The sequence below is a fragment of the Haemorhous mexicanus genome, chromosome 1 (genome assembly GCF_027477595.1).
Source record: "Haemorhous mexicanus isolate bHaeMex1 chromosome 1, bHaeMex1.pri, whole genome shotgun sequence".
Classification (NCBI taxonomy): Eukaryota; Metazoa; Chordata; class Aves; order Passeriformes; family Fringillidae; genus Haemorhous; species Haemorhous mexicanus.
In genome coordinates this window covers 118,244,089-118,269,335 of record NC_082341.1, presented here as the reverse complement: position 1 = coordinate 118,269,335, position 25,247 = coordinate 118,244,089, and positions in this window count along the sequence as shown.

Below are 25,247 nucleotides of genomic sequence, written 5' to 3'. Positions count from 1 at the left end.
GAGGCTACATACAGGTAGGATGAGCAAGACATGTATATGTAATCATGTTTCCTTCTTCTGAACCAGCAGAATGATCCCCTTAAAAAAAGACGAGATTAAAGGCAGTGTTTGTTCAAAATCATTCAAAAGCTTTGAAGCTTAAGTGATTTCACTTAAGTGATTTCACTAATCCTTTGGGGTTGGGTTTGGTTCAGTTTTTGTTTTTCAAATAAGTCTGCCTTTAATAAATGTGTATTTTATCTTTTGATGAGCAAAAACTGAAATTCTTACTTTTAAGGAAATCAAGGTACCTTTTAATCAAATTGACCACTTCTATTGTTTTTACTTATTCACAAATGAAAAATCTAGGAAAAACACCAATTAAAATGTAAAAAACCCCACAAGCTGTGTTTCTAAGTGGTGATTAAGGTAGTGGGTGTGGATTCTGCAGGGAGTTTCCTTCAAACCCTTCCAGTCTCATGCTAGATTTTGGCCAGCCATGTAGTGAAACTGTAGGATTGTAAAGTCCAAAGCTTTTCTAACTTTCTGATTAATGTTGCAGATGTCAGACAGTGTCTTGAGAACAGGAGGAAGAGGAAATAGTATGCACCACATGTTTTCTCACTGGCCTACACCTTGTTCCACCTAGAGGTGTTTGCCTCTAAGTAAAGGTCTGTGATTGCATCCTCTGCATGGCAGAGTTGACCAAAATCGTACAGCAACTGGCATTTACAAATTGCAAACCTTTCTTCCCCTATACATGCATAGCTGGACAGGGAATTGTGACTCCTTTGGGTCAAACCTTCTTTCTGATACAATTCCTCACATCCTCACATCCAAACTTGCCTTAGGCGATCTCACATTGGAAGATTCATTGAATAAATGTTCTTAAAGACACCTATTTCTGCAGGAGAGCATGTGGCATCTACCATTTTTATTTTATTGTTATTCTGGAAAACACTCTCACACAAATGAAATTCACATTTGAATTGAGATATCTGCTTTGAGAACAAAGAAAATTGTTAAGATGAACTCGCAACATACTGAAAAGAAAAGCTTTAATGAAAATCCTGAACTACTTTAATGTACTGTGACACACATTACGTTGGAATAATTTTGTGTGTGAACAAACTGAATGCAACTGTACTGCTGTTTTGCCATCACTAACAGAGATGGCATTAAATACCTCAGCAGCTTTGCACATTTCATCTCTGTTACTAATACTAATGATACCTAGATGGCAACCCAGAAGCATAATTACTTTGCCATCACCACTCCCATTATACTATATATGAAAGAAAAATGAGACCCTAGCTTTTCTACATTCCAAGCATCACAATGCCATGAACATGAAGCATAACTGTGGAACTGAGAAAACATATTGAACAGAATACAAATCAAGAGCTCAATGACATAAACACAGCTCCTTCATATGCCGATGAGGATGTCCTCTGTGATGACTTGCACATCAGTTGAACAAAATGCACTTGTATTTTCAAATGCACTGTGCCCAGCAATACAGACATGAATGAAGCTGACTGTGATAATTTTCAGGTATGAGGTATTTAGTGGTACTGCCCATCTAGCTTGGAAAAAATTTAACATTTTTAAAACATCTACCCTAGTACATGTATTAACTGCATGTCATATTACTCTGAAAATATGCTATTACCTATTGCAAAAGCACTTGCATGCCTTGTAGCAAACATCCCAAGTCACACAAAAAGGCTGAGTAGATGTTATAATGCCAGGGCTCGCACTTTGTTGTTTACAACCAAACGTGTAATTTTTCTTGACCTCACTGGGCATTCTGTATGCATGACACTTGATGTAACTTTTCCTGCCATGGTAAAAGATCATATTTGCTGTTCAGTAATAACACCTTTGCACTTTGTGCTTGTGTCTGTGAGCATGACTCACAATCTGCCTCAAGACTCCAATTGGGAGTTTTCTTTTCTGCACAGGAGATAATATAGGTTCAAAACAACATAATACAGCATATAGCATAGCATGCTGTTCATAGCAGAATTTACTATCAGCCATCTTCGAGAAACCGTTTTATTCCTCCCTATTTTTTTTTTTTTTAAGGAGAAAATAAATGATTTTTCTGGTCCAGCTAATGCAGTGGCAAGGACTGTCGAGCTACATTTCCCCAGTTCTGGTGAGCCCAGGTGTTAAACGTGGCACATGACACCAGTAGGCACCATGCAGCGAGGCAGGGGCACTGTGTGCTGACAGAGAATCAATAATGAAGTGGAAAAGACAATGACACTCTATGGCATTGTCTCTCTTCCTGACAGATCTGTTCAGCCCCAAAAGTAATAATTCAATTACTCCTGTAGCATGAGATCCTGATTTCATTCAGAAATCAGCACTCATGAGGAGACTGAGCAGCACCTATCATGCATAAATATATTTCATGCTCCTTTCATTTTAAGTACTTAGTTATACAAATTGCTGTTACTACTGATGAAGCCATAGTGTGTTCCAATCTCTTCTTCTCAATGATAACCTTTTCTGAAGCAGAAATCCAATTTTAAGTTAAAGCTACTCTTGGCTTGACTCCATACTTGGGTACTTTAGGGAGAATCTAGTGGCAAATTTAGTTAAAAGTTAATTAATTCAGTTTAGACAACAGAGCTATGCTACTAGTAGCTATATAGCAACAAAGTAAGTTGCATATGTTCATTTTTCTCTCTACTCTCTCTATTCACTCTAATGACCACTGGGAATGTACAATGCTTCCTACTTTTTGTTCACAACAAGTACAGTCACACTCAATATTAGTTTACCTCTACGTCCCTATTTCTCCCAAAATGATGGCATCTATGTACTGAGAAGTCTCAATCATCATATCCTAAATGGAGAAGATCTGAGTAATATGTTTGTAAGAGACATCTGAAACATATAGGCTGGAAAAGCTTAGGCAGTTTCTGCAAACAATATTTTCTCTACAGACATAAACAATATTTTTCTCGACAGATAAATAGACAACTTGATTATATTCTTTTTTAGCTTGCACACATTTCACAAATGAATGTTACTTAAATTTTAGATCAAAGTACCTAAATTAAACTTGATTTTCATTCATTTAATTTTCGTTAGTTGCAATGGACATTGCATGCTTTCAGAATTGTTTTCTTTTTTCAAATTAAGCTTTTCCCACGGGTTACTTAATCTTGGGTTTCTGGCATTTAAGTGTTAGCATTCAGGAACACATAATCACGAGAAATGACTATATGCAGGTGCTTTTATTGAAGAGCTCTGGGTGTCAGGGGTACAAACCCAAATCTGACTCCGACATAAGTTTAGGATGAACATGTTTCTATATTCTACCGTTATATAACTTTCATTAATATTAAATAATTATTAAACTTGTATTGTTTAATTGTATACATGGATTTCAGCCAAGCATAGCCTCCTTAGATTAGGAACATACAGTTTCTCATGATCTTTCTTATGATTATACAATAATTATTTTTAATTACTAAACAGTCATCACATCTAACAATCATATCATTTTTCATACCACTTACATAGGTACAACGCAAAGCTTAACCTTTTAGAGACTATCTTAACATTTTCCCAGGGCCCCACTATCATAAGGATCATTCTCTGGATACTTAGGCTTCTGTTTTCATGGAGGTTTGGGCAGAGAAATCAGAATGAATCAGGTGAATTTAGACTATTTTCATATCATCAGATCTGTTAGCACTTGTGTAATCACTGTGGGCATCAGCTCTACCATTTGTCCTCATGGTTCAGTTTCTATAGCAGGCCATACCAGAGTCAGACAGCATCATTCCCACACTAGAAAGTAAAAAAACACCAGTACTGGATTTGCATCTTAGGATGTGCACTCACACAGATACTTTAAGAAATAGTCTGGAATGTAAACACAATTTGTGGTAGTGAATCACACGGGGCATTCATAATATTACCTGATGTTTTGTTTTACATTAATCTAAATTCTGATGGCCAAAGTTGATGAAAAGGTGTATAAAATCAACATTCAGCTATCAGTACAAAATAAATCTGAAAAATGTTCTTGAATCAAGATCTGCTGAAAAATCCAGGAAGGGAGTGGGAGTTTCAGACAGTCATAGAGACTTTAAACAAAGCTAAAAGGACGCACTGAGGTTCTGAAGGCAAATTAAGATTCTGCCTAATTGCTATTTTCATTTTATTTGAGTATACTTACTTTCTGTACTGACTGTATATTCTGCTGTGGAAAGTGAATGTCCACAGAATGACTTGCCTGGAAATAGTATTTCTATTAAAGTTGTTATTGGATTTTTGTCGGAGTGAAGCTGCCTTATTGAAGCCTTATTCTGTAAAAATTCAGAGATTTTAAAACCTGTAATTCTTCCTCATGCTAAACCAGGAGCCCTGCAAGATACGCCAAAGTAAGATACCAGTGAAACAGGATTATGAGAAGTTGATGTTTGCATGATATTGTGAACATGACTCTATATAATGGAAGAAAACCTGATCATTTTTCAAATTAGTAAGTCCTTTTTAAAAAAAATATTTTGCCTTTATTTACTTTAAAAAGAGCCTCACAAAAGCCTGTAGCATGATCCACTGATAGGAAAAATTAAGATCACACTGGAGAGAGGAAAAGAGAGAAAGGAAGCAGGGAAGACGTGGGCTGCTATCATTTTCCTCTTGAATAGGTATTTCTTTTTGCAATCTGTGTTCATATCTGTGACATGTAAACTACTGAAAATGTGAAGCCACCTTGGGAGCATGCATGTGCAATCTTGATTTCTGTATTAGAGAAATAAGTATTTCTTACAGCATTTGAAGGCTGGTTGTGCTGTGTAGAGCCTCATGTTACTCTGACAAGGCTTCCATGTCAAACTAGGGAAATTATATCGTCCCAGATTTTCTCCAACAAGACATCACAGTAGATTATCTGGCTGCCACCACTCATCAGGCTGCAGCTGTTACCCTGCTCTGTTTTCCTGAACCAGCTCCCTGCATCTCTGCTGAAGTCAGATGGGATGCAGACCATGCTTGAAAACAGGTTGGATTAGTAATAATAAGGAGGCAGACTGTGAAGCCAGTAAAGAGTCAAACATGACTGGTGGTGCAAATCCAGGCTCACCCAGATTTTGTTTGGTGCTTTGGTCCAAGGGCTAGTGGGGTTTATCCATCACAGCATTAAAAATAAAAGAGTACATTGATGGTCTTCACCTTAACATTATCCCTTTGATTTAACGTTGACCTTGTAATTTTACACCAAAAGGATGAGGTGCTGCTAAAGCATGTCAAGAATTGAGAACATCGGGAGTACAAACAGGAATGCTGCAGCAATGTGTAGAAGCAGTGTATTGCTGAAGACTCTCTCTACTTCAAAAGGTTTCGTAATTCTGCAGCTGTATACAAATGATCCATTTTGTTAATCTGAATTCCTAGGGTCATTAAAATTTTTTTCTCTCCTCTCTGAAGTAGTTTATTACTTTGAGAGAAAAAAATCAGTTTAGAGGCAGGTAAGGGAGGAAAGCTGACAAAAACATAAATTAGAGGAAGAACTTAATTTAAAAAGTGTCAAAAAGGATAGATAGTCTTAGTTCAATAATAAAGCCTGGTTCAAGAGCCTTCTATCTTAAAATAAAGCATTCGAGCACTCTATTACCTGTATACAACCAATCTTTGATTTCCAATCTAAGCCTATTTTTGCTTCTTATGTGATTAGCATACAAATGTAACCAAAAAAATAAATGTGGCTACTCTGATGACACCTAGGATGGGTTTTTGACTTTCATGCCAGTGTTAGTGAGAGATTCTGTATGATTCTGAAGGTAAGTCTTTAATTAAAACCTCTTGTTTTTCTTGACTCTAAATATCATCACTACTGAGTCAAGTTATGTCTACACTTCCTGGAATATTTCATGCTGTGCCTTGTGCTGCTTTATGGAGATGCCAAAGAATTTTTATTTTTTTATTTAAGGGATTTGACCTTTTCTGAGCTACTATACTGTGTTTCTGAATGTGAGTACCTATTGAAGTCACACACTTGGAGAATAGAAACACTATCCAGAGTTGCATAAGCAACTCTTGTTTTCCTTAGGATTTAATGCTTGCTGGAATTCTCCCTGATTAGATATCCCTCAGGATAGTCCCTGTGAGCTACAGTAATTAGGGTACTCTTTTTGCAAGAAGTTATATTTATGAGTGTAGTCAAAGCAAGATGCCACAAACTTGAGGAGAGAGCTGCACTTTGCATCATTTTCTTATATATATTTTGCTGCTTCTGATATTATAGACCAAGCCTCAATTTGTCTCCCAAGCCAAACATCAGCAGCAACCTGTACAGACAGTTATCATAACTTTTATGCCAAGATAATCTTGGGAGGCTCTGTTAGAGCCAGTTGATTTTCTTTGAATATATATTGATTTTCAGTGATGTTACACAGTAAAGTCATCGTATTCAGAATAAGAGATGTAATCCTATTTGTAATTCCACAACTTGGTGTAGAGGGACTACTAACAAGTAAACAAAAACAGTCAGAGCAAATAGTCAGAACTGTGAATTCCCTCCTACTGATCCATGCCACCAGCTTGCTTTTTTAGTGGCACCAATTGTAAGAGGAGATGGGTGTAATTACATCTCTGTGGTTTCCTTTGGCTTTTTGCTGAGACTGGGAACAAAGATGCCTCTTATGATGGTGAGATTTGTGAAGTCTGTCATACTTTGCTTGCATTGGCCTAAGACAATAAATATATTTCACATAGTTCATGCATTGAGATTATTTCTTTCTTAGTGCTGAGAGCAGTGGGGTCTGAGGAGTTTGCAAATAACTCTAATCTTCAAATCTCTCTCTCAAAAAAAAAAAAACAAACTAAAATTAAAGTTGTTGGCTATTTGGTTATTTAATTATCTTTATAGCAACAGCTGCATCATTTGCAAACACTCAAATCTGATTAAAATTAAAGATACTGAATTTACTAGCCAAATATTTCAGTCTAATGATCACTGAAATGGCAGTTAGCCAAAATATTTAACAATTTAATTTCTGGTAGTGCATACTGCTTGAGTTCCTTAATATTCACTGTCTCATTAATATTTAATTTCTGATGAGTTTCAGAAGTTCTTTGTAGCTAAGTTGCAACACCATGAAGCTGGTTACTCTGCCTTTTTTCTCATAAAGGAAATCATCTCCTGGGGGATGATAATTGACTGCTTGCGTTGGTCTCTGAGGATGTTAAAGGTCTTCTAGGTTCTTCATAAGTGCCATTTGTATCTGTAATTTTTGGTCTTCTAAGACAAGCTGAGTGTCCAAATGGACCTGCACTCTTAAATTGCTTAGCTGCAGTGAGGTGACAGCTCTCTTGAGGGAATGTTGAAACCCACTCTTCTGAAATGCACCTTTTGGTAGGGAGGGACTTGCTCTCTTTGTCTCTAGAGCATCTCAGTAGGAAATATAACTGAGAATGTGATTGCCTTCTACAAATGCCTAGGTCAAAGTAGGTTGCGAAAGTTCCACCTAAGTTTTATTTAGGTGGGTGAATTATTGCTACTGTCTGCCTTTGTTTTGCTTCATCATTTTCTTTGGCACAGTTTTGTTCTTTCTCTTGGTTTGACTCCCTCTTATTTACTCAGGTCAGGAAATTTCTTGTACAGAGATTCACTGACATTATAAATGTTCTCGGGAAGAGACAAATAGATGTTATCAACATAGAAGTCTAAATAATGAATAATGACCTACCTCATTTCTCTCTTCAATCCTCTTTTTTCATTATGTCATACAGTATTTAATTTCTCACATAGTTGCATTTTCAGATATTGTGACTTTTAACATCATTCCTTCCTTCCATTTGTGCTGTGGTGCACTGTGATAATTGTTCAGAGGAAGTGATGCTGACTGATGCACAAACACAAGAAAATATTCTGTATTTGCAATGGCAGTATAGCAAATATATATGTGGTTTCCAATGTGGCTGAGGTGTGCTTGTACCTTGGAAGCACTTCATTGCATGTACTGAAAGTAAGATCTTGCAGGTGTATTAGATACTGGCATGATATTTATTGTCTGGCTGCAGGATGCTTACCTTGACTTTCCTCCATGTATGTCCAATTCTCTTTTCATTGTTCTTATATTTTTAAAACTAACTTGTTAATGTGAGGAGGAAGAAAGAGATATTGAAAGAAAAGTAAAGAGAACATGTAAAGCCAGGAGGAGAAAGAAATTTTTCAGTGTGGATTTTTTTTTTGCTTTATTTCTTGATTTTTTTGGTTTTTTGTGTGTTTTCATTTCCAAAGATTTTGGTTATGGTGGTAGATGTTACCACTTTCCTGGCAAATTGTTTGAATTGCAGGGAAAATAGTTGATTTACAGTGCACTTGGGTGATGACAATACTTTTCCTCTGCTCTAATCTTAGTTTACACTGAAATTTATGCATACTCTTTACAATTGCACTAGTTGTTTTGGGGGGCTGGGAAGAAATGTTTCCCTCCCTGAAGAACTCTTAGATGAGTCTCCACTAGTCTGTAAGGTTTAGCTTTATAAATTATGAAGTTAGGTTCAGAATACTGGGTGACAATGACTAGCAGAGACGCTTGATCCTCTCTATATTGCTTTATTAAAAAAAAAAAACAACAAAAAAACAAAACAAAAAAACCAAAAACCAAAACAGTGAAAAAATACACAAAAAACCGTAGCAAACCTTCTCTGTAACACCAGCTCATGGGGCATTAGGTGGTATATCAGCTACCTAGCTGTGTATTTCATGCCTTCCACCCAACCATACCAACCTGCAGAACTAACTCAGAAATTCCTCTCTCTCCAATATCTTATAAAACAAGTCCATAAGCCCAGTATACTATGAGAAGACTGATGAAAGAAATACAGTCTTGGAGGGTACAGATGACATCTGGGTGGCTTTCACAGGTGCTTTACTAAATTTATGGCTTCAGTAAGCCACATTCCTGGCATCTAAAAGTGCTGCATGGTCAGGCTTCCTGTTGCTCCTATCTTGTAGGAACCTGTGCTGTTTGTGAAAACACCACCTCTTTTTACTGCACAGTAGCTTCAAATTTATACTAATTCAAAATTAAAAAGAAACATGTCCAGGTTCTTGGTAATTAAATATTTTAAGAAGAATAAGATCCTACTTTAAGTCTGAATAGTTCAATTCTGTACTGAATGCATAGTTAATTATAGCAATTTCTACGTTTGCAGTAAACAAGAGACTCTGTAAATGTAATAACCCACTGCATGAATACAATACTACCATGAATAGAAGGTAGAGCAGAAAAGAGGGTTAATAAGGCAGACATTATAATAAGTATATTTTTATGTATAAATCAAAAGATCTAAAATGTAAAATATTACCATGCATGAGAATTGGCAGTAGAAACAACAGAGCTTTAATCTAAAGTACACTAATGCAGCTCAAGTATAATCAGGGTTGAATAAATATTCATCACCTGTATTATACTGTACTCTGCAGAGGAAGATACAGAAAAAAGTGCAGGTCCATATTAAAATTCAGTTTTTGGCTTTGCAAGCTTGTTCAAGTCATTAATTTCTGTGCAGCTTTATAGCTAAGGGCTCACCAGTGTTGTTGCTCAGAGTATGTGCAGTTCTGTCAAAGTCAAAATGTGTCACTGAAGTGGCCAGTTTTGCATGAATTCTGTTTGAAAAGGGAAGGTGTGGGGGGAAATACAATTCCATCAGAACAAAAAAGGTTAAAACATTAACTTCAAGTTGATTTTTCTTGTTGACATTTGGTATTGTACCTTAATACAAAATAACACAGTTGCTACTGAATAATCAAAAAAAAAGTATTTAAGGTTTTTGTTTTATTAGCCTTTGCTTTGGTTTGGAAAAAAGCTGTGCTTAGAGTCTTAAGTTTGTTTACACATTTTGCAGTCCTTTTCATGTCAAAATTAAAAGACATCTGACCCTTCAAGGATGAAACTGTACTCTTTCTCAAGTCCTGAGAAACAATTTCTGTTATTTTTTAATATTTTACAGCAACATTGCCCTTTTCTTAATTCTGGTTTCCTGCTGTGGTTCCAGTATCCTGTTTCTGCTTAGAGCACATATCTCTCACCTTTTGAGTTTGCTTTCTGCTCAGGAGCAGAGAACATAGACAATAAATTGAAGTGGTTGAAGAGAATTGGGCAAAGAACCTTTATAAAATTCACCTAGAACTGCGCCCTGGAAAGTCTTTCTTGTTAACAGTCTGGCTAATAATAACTAGAACCAAAGCTCAGAGAGAAGATCTGAGTTCTGCTCATCTAGGGTGAAGGTACTGACAGCTTTCCAAGCCCCAACCAAGGCTGTACTGAAGCACTCTGCATCTTCCAAGGACTAGTGTTTTCTCATAGACAAAGACATTGGGAACTTGACATTTCCAATGCACTGAGATTCCTGATGAAAGGGATTTATTCATCACCCTGCAATGGTTAAGTGAACTTGAAGATTGCATTAATCACCAGTTGCAGATGGTTTCCACAGTTTTACGTTTTTACTTCCAACCACTTTGGTTTTATGCATTCTAGGCAGATAATTTTTAAGGTGTCAAGCAATATCAACAACTGCTAAGGTTATTCACACTTAATCATTGATTTCACTTACTGGTGAAAGATCCCCTCACAGGAACCCTTAAGGAAGCTACCTTCTAAGAATATTGTTTCTTTCAAGTGTTCCATTCTTCTGAGCCTCAGTAAATTAAACCCATGTTACTACATTGCCCTAACTCAAAGGTAGCTAATGGTACTTAGTTATTCACTCAACTAAGTTCGTAGCTTCACCTTCAGTAGAAGTAATTAGCTCTGAAACAAGTAATTTCCGGCTAAGGAGGTAAAAATCCTGTGAAAATTGATGATAGGACTAGGAGAAGAAAACAGGTCATCTAGTTCTTGGTCCTGTACCTAAAATGAGATTATTCTTCCTTCTGTGCTTTGAAATGTCATTCCATTCATCAAGTTAAATATACAGTGGATTAATGATACCAGTGTATTCTAGCCAAATTATTTCCCTTTTGAGATTCTGTCATTGTAAATGACAATATTATTTCAGTAAGCTTTCATATTCTTTGTAACAATAACAAAAATTTTGGACAATATTACAGACATTAATCAGATCCTTTTAATGTAGATCTGATTTGCAAATTGTTTGTTTCCTTTCTTCTGTACTAGATGAATATGTTATTGGGGAATAAATGTTTCCATTATTCAATTAGTTGTATAGAGAGTCAAATAATGTTTAATTTTGTGACCTATTCTCATTTTTCCATCAATTGATACTAAAATACTCACAAGTAATTATTTTCATTATTCAACCAGCTTTTTCAATGACCAAATAATATTATTAAGTTAATTCAATCATTATCAGCAAATGAAGAGTATTAGAGTATTGTTTTTCATTATTTCCTTCAATGCACTTGCCTTCAATGCCATGAACCTGCTTTGAGATGTTTCTTGTAAAAGTAAAATCTTTTGTAACCTTACATGTACCACTAATATAACCTCAGACTGAGGACTAAACCTAATGGACTGGAAGAGAAGTACTGGAGATCTCACTTCTCCACTGTTGGTAGGGTGGTTGACCACTTCCTTTCAACTGTGCTTCTGTCAGTAGTCTAGTATGAGCTTTTTTTTCTACCATATGAGGAACCATAGACTACTATTTCAATAAATACAATATTTATATTTTAGTGATTTTAATGTTGTTAGTTGAAATTCATTGTTCAGCCTGGAGGCAGATTTGTTTGCAAGTTACAGGCTTCTTTCTTTCCAAGCCAGTTTTGGACTTTTACACTATATATTTTTCTTTGGTATATTTTAAATTCAGTCTAAAATGGCGTTCAAAAACCGGTGGTATAAACATGAAAGAATGTTAGTGTAGGCACACAAACACTGCAATGCACTTGACAGATGGAAAAAGTTTACAGTGATTGTATCATTGCCCTATGGTGGAGAACAACACTGTTCATAGATTAATGTTCATTTTATTACAGTCATATCTTAGCATCAATCTGTGTAGAACTCTCTGTGAAGTTGTTGTGATGTGTGTACATCAATCAAGGGTAGTATATGACATTTAGGACCGTATTTTCAAATGTCGGCTCTTGACATCTGGAAATCCCCTGTCTTACTTGTCCAAAATATTTATTTATACGTGCAAATATTGGTGGTCACAGAATGCTTTTGTCAGGGAGATAGTGAACCTGAAGTGTTTGAAAAATTCACTGATTTAGATTTACCTAAAATTGAGTTAAATTGAGCCATAGGCTTAAACCAGGTAGACTCAATCAAGCCAGGTCCACAAAATTTCCATTCACAATGGCATTAAAGTAATTTCCACCTGCCTGTATGACACTGCAATCCCCTTGCCATGTAGCTCAGGAGGATATCTCTTAATTTAATTATTAAATCTGTTAAATCTGTTAAATGTGGGTCTGTATATGGGCAGCAATACCACAGTTCTGAACAGACTTTGAGCCTTATGAAGGTCTGTTAACAATTATTTCAAAAGAGTTTTGCATGCTTTGAGAACCTGCATTGTTTACATGTAAGCAGCTTCTGTTTATCACCATTTCTGATATCTCAGACCTCAGTTAACAGAAGTAAAAATGTGGTCCCTGAACAAAGTCAGGGATAATCTCTACTTTTAGCATACAGTCAAATGGAGAAATAGTTTTGTCCACACTTGCTCGGTATGACCTCTACATTTTGTGAAATCAGCAATGACATAGGATTGTATTCTTCTAAATTGATATTATTAGAAAAGTCCTCTAACTGTTGAGATTTGAGAGGAATAATTTACCGTCAATATAATTTCCTGTGTCTCCCTTTGTGATGCTCTAATGAAGTTATTATAGTTTGGCCCTTCAGCCTATGACAGATTGAATTTTCCATGACTTGATGATGTGACAAAGTCATTGCTCAAAGGCAAATATACTTTGTAACTGATAAACTAATGCAAATTAATTTATACTTCAAGTAAAGTTTTTTAAAAAGGCATCCAATTTTATGTTTAAGCTCAAATTAAAACCCAAGCAGTATCATAATTTAACAGTCTCAAGAAAGCAATAAGTACTTATTGTGATACAATCTGTGATGTGAAAAGAAGAATTACTACAGGATTAGGAAAATTTCAGAACTTTAATCTTTTATTTTCCATATTGTTTGACTGTGATGATGGCCAATGTCCTTTTAAAAAACTTTAGCTGTATCATAGGCTGATTTAGGACAGAATGAAGAACTGGATGCAAAAGTAATTTTCACTTGTCATGTTCATGCAAAGAATATGTGAATTATTACTCTCAACAACAAAAGCTGTACCCAGATTGTCAATTCACTTATTTCATTGCCTTTAGGCCAGAACTCTGGACAAGGGTTTGGTGCTGTCACATATCCTTTTCCATCTCATTTAAGTGATCTGGCCTCTGTTTTGGGAACTCATTTTTATTGTGCTGTTAAGCCCAGTGTCCCTCACATGAATATTTCATATCTCTACTAAGTGCTTTCACTGAATATATTAGACCCTGGGTTTTTTGTAGAGGTTTTTTAGGTTTTTTTCATGCCTGTTGCCACAAATAAGGTGGTAAGCATGCCCTAAATATACATGAATAGTCTTTTATGGGATGGGAATTTTCAGATGCCAATAATAACTACTTTGTCAGGTTCTGGTTAGACTATTGAAAATTTAAACATAATCTGTCTGTCATACCACGTAAGCGTTTTTCTATTTATATCTGCTTTACCAGTCCACAACAAACATAATGAGCAATAAATGAAGCAGTGGCCAAAAGACACGTTTATGACTCATGCAGATGCCAAGGGACCATTCTAATATGGGCATTGCTTGGCATTTCTGCTAGCAACAGACCAGAGTGTAACTCTTATTTGACAGTAGTTTTTAAGTTTACAGTCAAAGCCCCCAGACCTTACTCATCTTAATGTAAATTAATGCTAAAGTTACAACTGACTTATTCTGCTTAATATGAGAGACATCAAGGGCAGGAAACCCTAGCAGTTTAAACCAATATTTTGCATCCAAAGTGCAGTACAAACAAGAACAAGATTGGTTCTGTACTGTGGTAAAATAACAACATGGAGTGTGCCCATTTGATACTCTTCAGACAGACCTAAACTAAATTATCACTGGCATTTAGCTTCACCTATTTTCTAAGAAATAAGCTTGTGGTAATGGCAAAGATTTATAACCTCATTTCAGCCATTCTTGTGACGACCAGAATATTTCCCAACAATGAATCTCCTGATAGTTTATGCAGATTGCATCTACAGAGCTGAAAATGTATGTGCACTTTCCATGAGTGATTTCGAGATGAAGATGAAAATGGAGCAAAGAATGAGTTAATAAAAGGACAAGAAGAACACCTTACATCATGTTAGAGAGCTGTGATCCATGTTTTGGGCCTATGTAGAAACCTCCTTCCATGGTATTCCAACCTAAGGTTTAAAAATAATGTCCTAGGGGACTTTCAACACTTCTGTTTCTCCCATTTGCACACTGGAGTTATGAGCCAAATGTACCAGTACTCCGGGAGGTGTTCATGGGGCTGTCTGGCTGTGGAGCACCTGACAGATGAACTTTCTATCTTTTCCTGTACATAAACTTTTCATCAGGTAAAACATTTCTTATTTGCTAAGCATATTTATGTGTCCTTTTGCTGTGGAAACAGAGCCCCTTTTCATCTTCAGAAGGTGCTGCAGGAGCCTCTTCTCCATAGTTTAAAATCATGGTAAAATCATTTTTCCCTGCAAAATGCAAGCTGTATATGCAAGGCTTAGAAGTGATACAATGCAGCTCTGAAACAGCCTTGGCTGCACAGGAGAGAGCCATGCTTACATTCTGAGTCCTTCTCCATTGGTGCAGAACAACTTCAGAAGTCAGCTATATTATAATACTTCAGTCTGAGAGATAAAGTGCTTTTCATACAGTCCACTTCTGCTGATACAAGATGCTTGGTTGATTCCCTGTACTTCCAAGGAGACCAATCTCCTTTATTCCACGTGAAAAACCCCTTAATCAAGAAGTTTACGTGAAGCTGTACAGTAGGACACAACTTTTGTTGGACAGGGAGTCAAAGAAGCAGTGTTATTACCCAGAGAAGAGGAGTCCACGTATTTACCACCAGGCAGGTTTGGCATTGTTGGCATCTCGGCATCTCTGCTTCAGACTGGACTCTTGCCACCAGTTTACACTGAAAGCTTGAAGCATGCTGAGTTCAATGGAAGCTTTTTGCATTAAAACCTGAGTGCTGTGTCTCAAGCTCTAGGTGCCCATTTGTCGACTGTTCAGAAATAAACACGTTAAAAACTCTTCTTAAGGATTAGAAGACGCTCCACATCGCCAAATGAATTTTTTATCTATATGTTTTATTTCGTATTTATTTTAAAATTATCTCTATATTAACATCTGATTAGCAGCTGCTTGTTTAAGAGAGCATATCAGGTTATCTGGCTGGAGATAACAAAGCACGTTTTCCATAGAGGCTTCCAGACTAGAGGCTACACAGATGTGCCTGAGTTAAAAGGATCTCACTGTGTACTTTGAGAAGTGTAGATGGCTTCTGTATTTAGAGAAAACTCATCTGAAGCATCATAAAATAAAATGTACGGAAAATATAATATTCCATAATTAAGATTTCTAATGAATTGCCTTGTTAATCCATACAGTGTATGCATGTTGCAAAATTTTCCTGGCTTAATTAGTGCACTTGCTGATTATGTTTATTTCCTGATGTACACACTGATTAAGCATTGTCCATACACTGAGGCTTGAAGCGGGATCAGTCTACAAAATAGTACCTAGTCATTTAACTGGAGACTCAGAATGCAAATAGATCAACTTATGTAAAATTAAATTAGTTCTAATAGAACCCATTTTGACTGAGCAGCTGGTGACACATTACAAACAGAATTCTCTTGTTATATGAAATAAAAGGCTTCTGCTAACAGATGCTTATATACTTTTAAGCCACAAAAAAATGTTGTATTTTGTTTAAGGTCTAAAGTTAATGAAAGAAGATATATTCTGAGCTTGTTAGGTAGCACTTCTGCACTGGATCTTGGCATTCCTATGTGAATACTGTATAAGGCCAGGTAGCCCTTTGCACTGCTGCATGTAGGAACCTAAAGGTGAGTAATCACTAAATCATAAGTCTCACAGCACATTAAATCTGCTCTCTTTAACAAGCAGTGTCTCTCAGCTGATTTTTGAGATGCAGTGTTAAGATTTTGTACTGTCCCTTAAATCATAATTATTTTGTTTTTTTAATAGAAATGGCTATTTTTTGTTTGGTTTTTTTTGGAACACAATTTCAGACTTGTTATAACACTCAAACTACCCATTACAAAGCAGTTGTGTGCTGTTCCTAATCAACATTTCACAATGAACTGCAATTTTTTTCCTAGGAATGTTGTCAGACATCCTGAAATGTGTAAAGCCCCTGTGACAGGCATTTTTCTTGGTGACAGAACGTTTAGTGTTCTGTATGAATGAGTCTGGTGTGTTTAAACTCTTGGATGTACTGTTTATTTATGGTAAATTTCACTCCTCAAGAAACAGAACAAAATAATTTCAACAGAAATAACTAATTAAGCAAGTGACTAACACATTAAAGGTCTAAATTTGTATTTTATGGATGTAATGTATTAACTCTGATCACAGATTTAAGATAACTTTTTGTGAAGAAGGCTTACAGACTCCTTGATTTTTGTTCTGTGCTTGACAGGGCTTACCCTAGAAAAATTTCTCTCCTTAACTGACATACAGAAGTATGCAAATTAAGGCATATGGAGGCTTTAAAATATTATAAAATTAGTCATGTCTTTAGTAAGTTAATTAGGAAAACAATCAAATGCTTCTTTTTATTCCATTCTTGGCAAATTTGTGATTGTGTTTTGTTTTATAGTCAATGGCATCTACTAAGTTGAATTAAAAATATCGGTTGATCCATTCACACTCTGGTAGTTTTTCTGGCTTTACTAAGTTTTAATTCAATATCAATGTATTCTATGGAGTTAGGGGTCTACAGAGCTTATACCACAGTATTTTAATCAAAATACAATAAAATAGATTAAAATAGATATGTGGGCTGAATCTAGATGAGTAAAGACAGATGAAAGTCACAGCAATTTAAATATCCAGTTCATACTATCATTTGAATAAATGAGCAATAAAGCTTGACTCAGAGAATTGCATTTGTATTCTTAATACAAGAATTGAAGAATTGCATTTATTTTCTTAATGCAATGTTGAACTATGAAGATGCGGATTTTCAATTAGCAAGAAACTTTACTACATTTGCTACTTCTTCTTGACAACATGGAAGATACACTAGTTTCACATTTGGATAAATTCACCTGAATGTACATTTCTTCCATTGCTTATTTTGAGTATTTTGTTTGAAATTTTAAAATATTTTAAACATTTTTTTATTTGTCCTAATTTTTTTTATTAGGGGACTTAAATTTTTATCCTTATCATGTGGGTCACTGTTTCTGTGAGGAAATAGGAATTCAGTGTGGTACAAACACAATCAAACATTGATATTATAAATGATACATAAAGTTATAGTTTAGATACATTTAAAAAAGTACTGAAATATTCTACACTTAGAACTTATTTTAAAACAAAGTAATAATGTTTTCCATGTATGGTTTGATGTTTTATGATTAGTCTTTCCCATGTTTATTTATTCTCATGTCTATTCATACATGGACTTGAAGAAGAAAAAAGTGTTACTGACCTGATAATTATCAGGTCTTCAAGACCTGATAATTCATTTTTTTTTGCACTTAGAATACCTAAACCAGAAAGGAAGGGGTATTAGGTGTTCCTGGATACTCAAAAAGGCATGGTTCCAGTTTTCTCTGCTAGTAATGTAATAACACCCTTTTCAAGTGTGAAATGCCACACTCTTGTGTTCTGAATAAGACTTTTGAAAAACAATACTGCTGTTTTCATTAATATTTGGAAAGGACAATTTTAACATTAAAGCCTTCTCTTTAGAGTATTCTAGGGAAAGAATACACAAAAAAATATGTATTAAATACTTGGGCAGTAATTTTAGGAAACATTTTGTAAATGTCAAATGTAAATTTTGTCTTTAAATACAGTTCTTTATTCCATCATTTCAATTAATAAATGTGTGTGAGAATTAAATTTTTAAACTAATTTCCTCCATAGTCACTTAGGATTTTAATACTGCAGAAAAGAATTTAAATGCATGAATATTTTAGCAATCCTCACTTGTACATTATAGTTCTGTTCCAGAGTTTCCATACTATGAGGAAAAAAACCTGCCTTTTGTACAAGTGGAGATTTTTTGCCTGCTGTCTCCAAAAAGGCAAGAGCCTTTTTACCCAGGAGTTGTGCTTTTAAGTGTGGTAGGCTCTTAACCCGCATGCCTTAATGCAAAGCTCTTTAAGTTGAAAGGATGTTCTCACCTGTCATTGTTATGAAAAGATTTAAAAGTGTTAGGTTCACTAATCAAGACATAACACAAAATCTAGCTCCAAGGCTTTTTGCAGATAGAAGCAATGGAGCAATAGATATGGATGGACCTAAATGTACACCAAAGTTTTGGAGACCAGACCATATATTTGAATTTATTTGCAATTAAATCTTTCCTCCAAGGATGTCCACGTCTCCTCCCCTCTGTATTCCCTTGAAGATGCTGAAAAAACCCCACACCAATATGACTTATGATTATTTGAAAACAATCCCAGTTTAAATTTGCATGATCTCATTCTTTTACTTGCTCTTTGTTGTTTGTCAGCAGCCTTTAATGGTGGTAAAACACCCAGATGAGTGAAAAACATTTACTGCTAGTCAAACCTTTGTGCAGTAGAAGCTGAGGCTAATAATATCATACCTGGGCACTGGTTATTATGGTCACAGTTTACATCCCTGATGCTGTCTCTGTGGTCTCACCCATTTTATGCCCAGAAAAAAGAAAAACAACCAGCATGCATTCCAGACTGAAATTTAAACAGCCAAAAATCATTCTACCGTTAAGCAAGAAGACACTACGAAGCAAGCAAACTAAATCCAAACATGTTTAAATTGCTGCTTTAGCCTGCATGACCTTTTCATTTGATTCATACAAACAAAAACAAAAACAAGCCACCCCAAAAAAAAACCCAAAAAAGATCACAAAAGCCTCAAAAACCACTAACCCTAAACTAAATTGGGATCATAGCACTGAAAAAGTGCAAATCTTCGTAATTTTCCCTATTTCTAATACATAGCAACTGCAAAATGCCAGTGTTCTAGGATCAGAATTAAAACCACATGAAGTGAAATATCAAACTTTATGCTCAGAAAAAACTAAGAAAGTTCCCGAGACACAACCTTAATTTAAAGAAGCAAAATTACAAGAAGTCATGCAGAGCAGTATTCTCCTACCCTCCTTGGAAATGTGCAGCTCTTTATTATGGAAAGGCAGTGGCCCCTCTGTAGTTAGGGTTGCAATCAACTTCCATTATAAAGCCCTATTTTAGCCCCCTGTAACTTTGGCTTGAAAAAATTGGAATACAAATTGCCATATTTTCTCCAAAAGCAAAGAAGAATAGCTGAGGATTTTTTTTTTTGTTTATTTAGTGGGGTAGACGAGTGTGATGATTAGGTTTTATTTTAAGCTTTTTTTTTTTTTTAATTGAGGACAATTTTTTTAACTGTAAAAAAGTTTAAGTGAGTAAGGAAAAAAATAGCATGTTTAAATTTTTAGGGTTTTTTGGAGTTTTTTTACACTTACTGCCGTATCTGTCCTCATTAGTTGAAATTGTTTTCAAATAATTTAGTAGAAAAAAAATTGGCTTTTCTCTACTAGGAGGGATGGGCCTAATTTTTCTGCTGCTGGTGACAGTACGAATATTTTGCTGGTGACTTGTGTGGACATAGGAGTAGGCAATCTGATCAGCATTTTCAAAAACAAGTCATGTTTGGGAGGGTGGTGTATCTCTCACAGAGGAGCATAATTCAAACCTGGAGTTTTTGAGCAAGTGATTAGTTTCTGAGGCTCTCTGCATATTCTTGGTTGACATTTCCAACACAGAGGGAATGACTGAGCTTTAAATTAAAAGACTGCTTTTAGAAATGCCAGAAGAAAACATTACTTAGTTACTGAGGGCTAGTGACTAATGACACAGTGGTTTACACTAGCCACTCCCAGCATTCAGCCTTATTTATCACGCTTGGCTCATTTCCTAGGATTAGGTCCAGAATAGCCTCTGGCCATGTAGGCTGCTCAACAAAGTGTATAAGAAAAGAAAGCAAGTCTAGTCCATGGAAACATAGTTCCCCCTTTTTTCAGATGGTTGTTATCCCTTTCTGGATTTAAGCTTTTTAAATACTTCATGATTAAAGATCAGGCATTCTTGTAGATCTCATTGATTCACAGAGAAAAAAAAAGAAGACAAAAAACTCTCTGATGGCTCTCCTTTACTTTTATGCAAACCGTTTAGAAAAAGTTTATAGTACTATTTCCATTCTATTAAAATTGTCTCTTCAGAGTTAGAAAGACTTTTTTGCCCTGAAAGTTTAATTAAATTGTGCCTAAAATTTACATATATATATATATTTACAAGTTTATATGAAGTATATATTTGTATATAGATACTTGAAAGCAGAGATTAATTTACATATGCCTATTTATAGTGGTTTGGACAGCCAAAGTTTGGACACACTGTTATAGCATTAAGTGTCGTAATTGTTTATTACATTAAAATGGTATTTTAAAATCCTAAAAAGGTGCATAAAATGTAAATTTAAATCCACTTGTGGCCATATACTCAAAATATTGCATACACAGACTTTGGATCCTTTTCATGCAATGCTTAGGATTTCCTTGTGAGATTACTGTGTTTTATGGCATAACTTTCTGAATACATTCCAGTAAAGTTATTCAAAGTTCAGCAACATTATTTTAATGGTATTAGAAAAAAAAAAACCCAATTATATAAATTTAGAAATTTTAACAATGAAACCTGACAGTGTATTAAAAATATAATAGAATTCTCTATACTAGGAATATGGGTCTACTGATCAAGTCAGATTGGTTTTAGTAGGGTATATCTATAAAATAGATCCTAAAAATGTGGAAGCAGAAGGAAAATCCTGTGCCAAAATCCTGACGAGTTAAAACAGGAAGAGGATGCCAATATTTTCTGTCTTTATATCCACAAAAGAAATGTTTAAAAATACTTCTTTCAACTGGCTCCTTTCATGGTGAAAATTAATGTTGAGGCCCCTTTGAATTTTGGTTCACCATGTAGAATTTTTATACCCCAGGAACACTAAGATCACTGTTTCTACAGTGTCATTAGGGTTTTCTTTGGAGAATAAGGCAGTTCTTTGCACAAGCAGAAAGGAGAAAGGAAAATGATATGCAGGATTTCCCTGGAGGAAGCAGCTGTCAAGGATCAGGTAAGACATTGCTGGCAATAGGTGCTGAAGTTTTGTGTCTGTAGCTGAGACAGCAGCAAGAAAGATTGCCTTGGCACTCTCCCAGGGCATGGCTATCAACAACAAAATTCTGAGGAACCACAGCTGGAAGCCTAGGGAAATATGAGGACAGGAACTTAGACTGCAAGACAGATGGGTGTTTACCTGTTGAACTCCCTAATCTGGAAAACTGTGGAATGTGAGCCACAGAAACAGAGCAAGCAGACACGCTTGCCTGCAAGACAAATCTAAATCAGAGAAAAAATTCTCTACCCAAACAGAAACTGGAATGCTCCCAGTTGCCATAGGTAGGCTTTATTAAAATACACATAACGAAAAATATGAAGGGAATTGAGGGAATGACTCAGTTGTCAGAGATCAGGATATTTACAAAACTGTGTTGAGATTTGTACTTCTCAGGACTATTTAGATTAGGTGAGCTTCATGTTAACATTTTCAGGGCTCATTTGCTCTGGTAGAAATAATTCTATTCCCAGAGTCTGATGCTACAGATACCCATGATGAAGTTTTTCGAGGTTAACAGTAGAAGTTAAAAGTATCCTACACCCTTACTTCTTACAAAATTTATGACAGTGTCTGAAAGGTACGAATGGCACATACAGACACAATCCTTAAAATAGGCAGCAAAGAGATCAATAATTTAAAAGTCAAAAGTTCTCTAAAATAAGGTTTACATAAATATAATAATTTTGCTTTCTGAGTCAGGACTTAAAAATTACTAATTTATTACAAGATCCTATATTGTGACTCAAAGTAAATTTTCCAGCTGATCAGCTATCTAGAATGCAAGTGAAAATCTGATAGTATCCAGTATAGAAAATTATTATAATAGCAATATGATTATTGTTTTTTATTTATGCATTTAATAATACAATGATTAGAAGAAAGATAAGTTTGAGAGCTTTTTTTAATTAGCAGCAAGAGCTGAGAAAATTTGTTACTATTTAGCCTTATTATGGGAGTTTTTGAAAGGCTTAATCCGTATTTGACATCACCTACACCTGATTTTCAGTGACTATTAAATAACTGTTTTCAGTTAGTTGCTTATTAAGGCTATATATTAAAGTAAATAAGACTGCAAAAAAACCAATTTTTCCCCCTGGTTTTAGATCTGCCTGAATTTCATAAAACTGCAACTGTAACCAGCAACATTCTAATTCGCTTTCAGTGAGGTACAATCCCAACAATAAACCCCATTAAGAATGCTTTTTTACATCCTTTGCTTGGAGAGTTTTCCATAGTCCTTTGAGCATTTTTATAGAAAGCCTAAGAGAATTGGGTGCATGCCTGAACTAGGAGACTTCGAGAAGACTCACCTGAAACGTCTGTTCTCAGCATTCTGTGGTATAATTTATTGGCAGGAAAGGAGTACTTCAAAATTTGCTGGCTTTCTCTAGGGCAATGTTGAGCAAACATTTAAGAAAGATATTGGCTGGAGAGAAGATGAAATCTCTCTGATATTTCAGTGAATAGAATATTTTACACAAAACATGCTGAAAACCTTTACATTCCTATGAGCCAATATATAATTTTAATTGGATAATTTCCCCCCTGTTAATATTAGTTCAGGTATCTTTTCTTCTTCCTCCTTTCTGTTCCTCTAAATGGAAACTTTGAAGTAATATGTTGTACAAACATAGTTAGCACATTTTCTAAATGTCATTTCAAAGTTGAATGCTTAATGATTTGTAGTTTTTATGCTATGCATATACCTGCCAGCTTTCCTCAGCATAAGCTGGCTAAAATAACTCACTCCAGGTTGATTTATTATTTTTATTCAACCAGGTGCTTCATGGGTTTGGCAACTTTGTCAATGTTATTGTCTATAATGACTCTGCACTTGGAGCTTGATGATGTCAACGTGTGCAATGAATTTACTGGCACCAGCAGAGAATATTTCATTCCCTTATCTCTTTGTGAAGCAGCAAGCTCCATCTCCCATATTGCTTGTTTTTCAATACGTCTCATGTAATCTCTCTGATTTCTTCGATACGTCTCCCTTTCCAGAGTGTTTAGTTATGATTCTGCTGGACTAATAGCTGTTCACAGAAGTAGAAATACATTTGTTATGTTGAAGTTTCTTTATAATTATTGTCACTCTCTATTTTTTTGTCTCATGATGTCTCTTAGGCATATCTGTTTTGTTTGGGAGGAAGTATAAACAAGTTTTTCTCTTTTAAGCAGGTCTGGAATATCATTTGGTAAGATGTGGGGATACAGAGAGTACATCTATTTCTGCAGACAAAAGAAAACAACCTTTTTTCACTGTATTAGTCTCTCTTTCATAACTGGAAGATAAACTAAATTCAGGTGAAATCACTGGAATTTTTAGTACTATTTAATGCAATATTCATGGTACTTATTTAAAGTTCTGTGCAGTTTTTGAAATTTTCCCTGAATTTGAATAGCAGTTTGAACTGCTGTACAGTCTATAAGGAAATTTTCTTTGTCAGTCTGCTTTATCTGATGTACTACCACCTTTAATTTATAATTTTACCTATGGTCTTTGAGGAGTATTTTATTTATCAGTTGACGGTTATGAAGTCATGTACCTGACCATGAGAGCACAATTTCTTATCACAACAAGTCTGATTAGTAACTACTATTGCATATTGCAATGCACATTTGTTTTATTTGTGTTTCTGCAACAAGCCATCACTCTCTATTGCAGTTTACTTTTGCCTAAGTAGCAGTTTGAGGAATAATTTAGCTGTTTTTTCCTTTTCCTAATTAGTCTTAATTAGTCCTAAACTTGCAAGTTTAGAACCTCCTATCACTTAGAGGATTAAAGCAGTGTGACTGTTGCAACATAAAGTTTTGCTAAGTTTTAAGCACTTACATCCTAATCCTAAATAGATTTTTTTAAATGGATGCTAAATACAATCCAGTCTTGCAGTTTCCCATAACTTATGGGGCTGCAAACCATGCAAAATGCAAAGTTGTGTTAAATCTGAACTTTAATTAGGATTGATTTAATGACAAAGATTCTTTCTTTCTTTCTTTCTTTCTTTCTTTCTTTCTTTCTTTCTTTCTTTCTTTCTTTCTTTCTTTCTTTCTTTCTTTCTCTTTCTTTCTTTCTTTCTTTCTTTCTTTCTTTCTTTCTTTCTTTCTTTCTTTCTTTCTTTCTTTCTTTCTTTCTTTCTTTCTTAGATGTCCCAGTGGAATATAACAAATACTTTCCAAATACTTTTTTAGGGTGTAGTTTTCAATATCCATGGCACTACCACTACAACTAAATAGATATCAAACAGGGAAAAGTAATCTGTATGTAAAAATGTTACTCATCTTCCCAGTTGCATGTTTCTCCCATGTTCAAGAGGATCTGAATATCTCTGCTAAGTGAGTTGTATCTTTAAGGTAAATGAGCTGCTTATACTTGACCCTGCAGAAAATGGAGACAGTGGCCTAAATGCCAATCTCTACGATCAATTAAGGCCATGCACAGCAGATCACAAAAAAAGGAAAAAAAAAAAGACTAGGAAAAGAGCTCCATCTGGTTCAGAAGACAGTGGCCAGTCCCATAAATAACACAAGCTGTCAGGAAAGCATCATTCCTGAAGTACTCTCTGAATTGGCTTTCTGTCCAACTACTGCTCCACTACAAGGAGCTTCAGAGCTTTGCATAGGCTTGGACCAAACCTACCTCTTCATCTCACCTCAGTGCCTCATTCATGAGTTATTTCAAATTAGAAAGGTGGAGAATGAAATGTACAGAAGTAAAGAACATGGACGTATAGAATTCTAGAATCCAATTACACATGTACACACACACAGAGATACACACAGACAAAAAGCCCACATACACATAA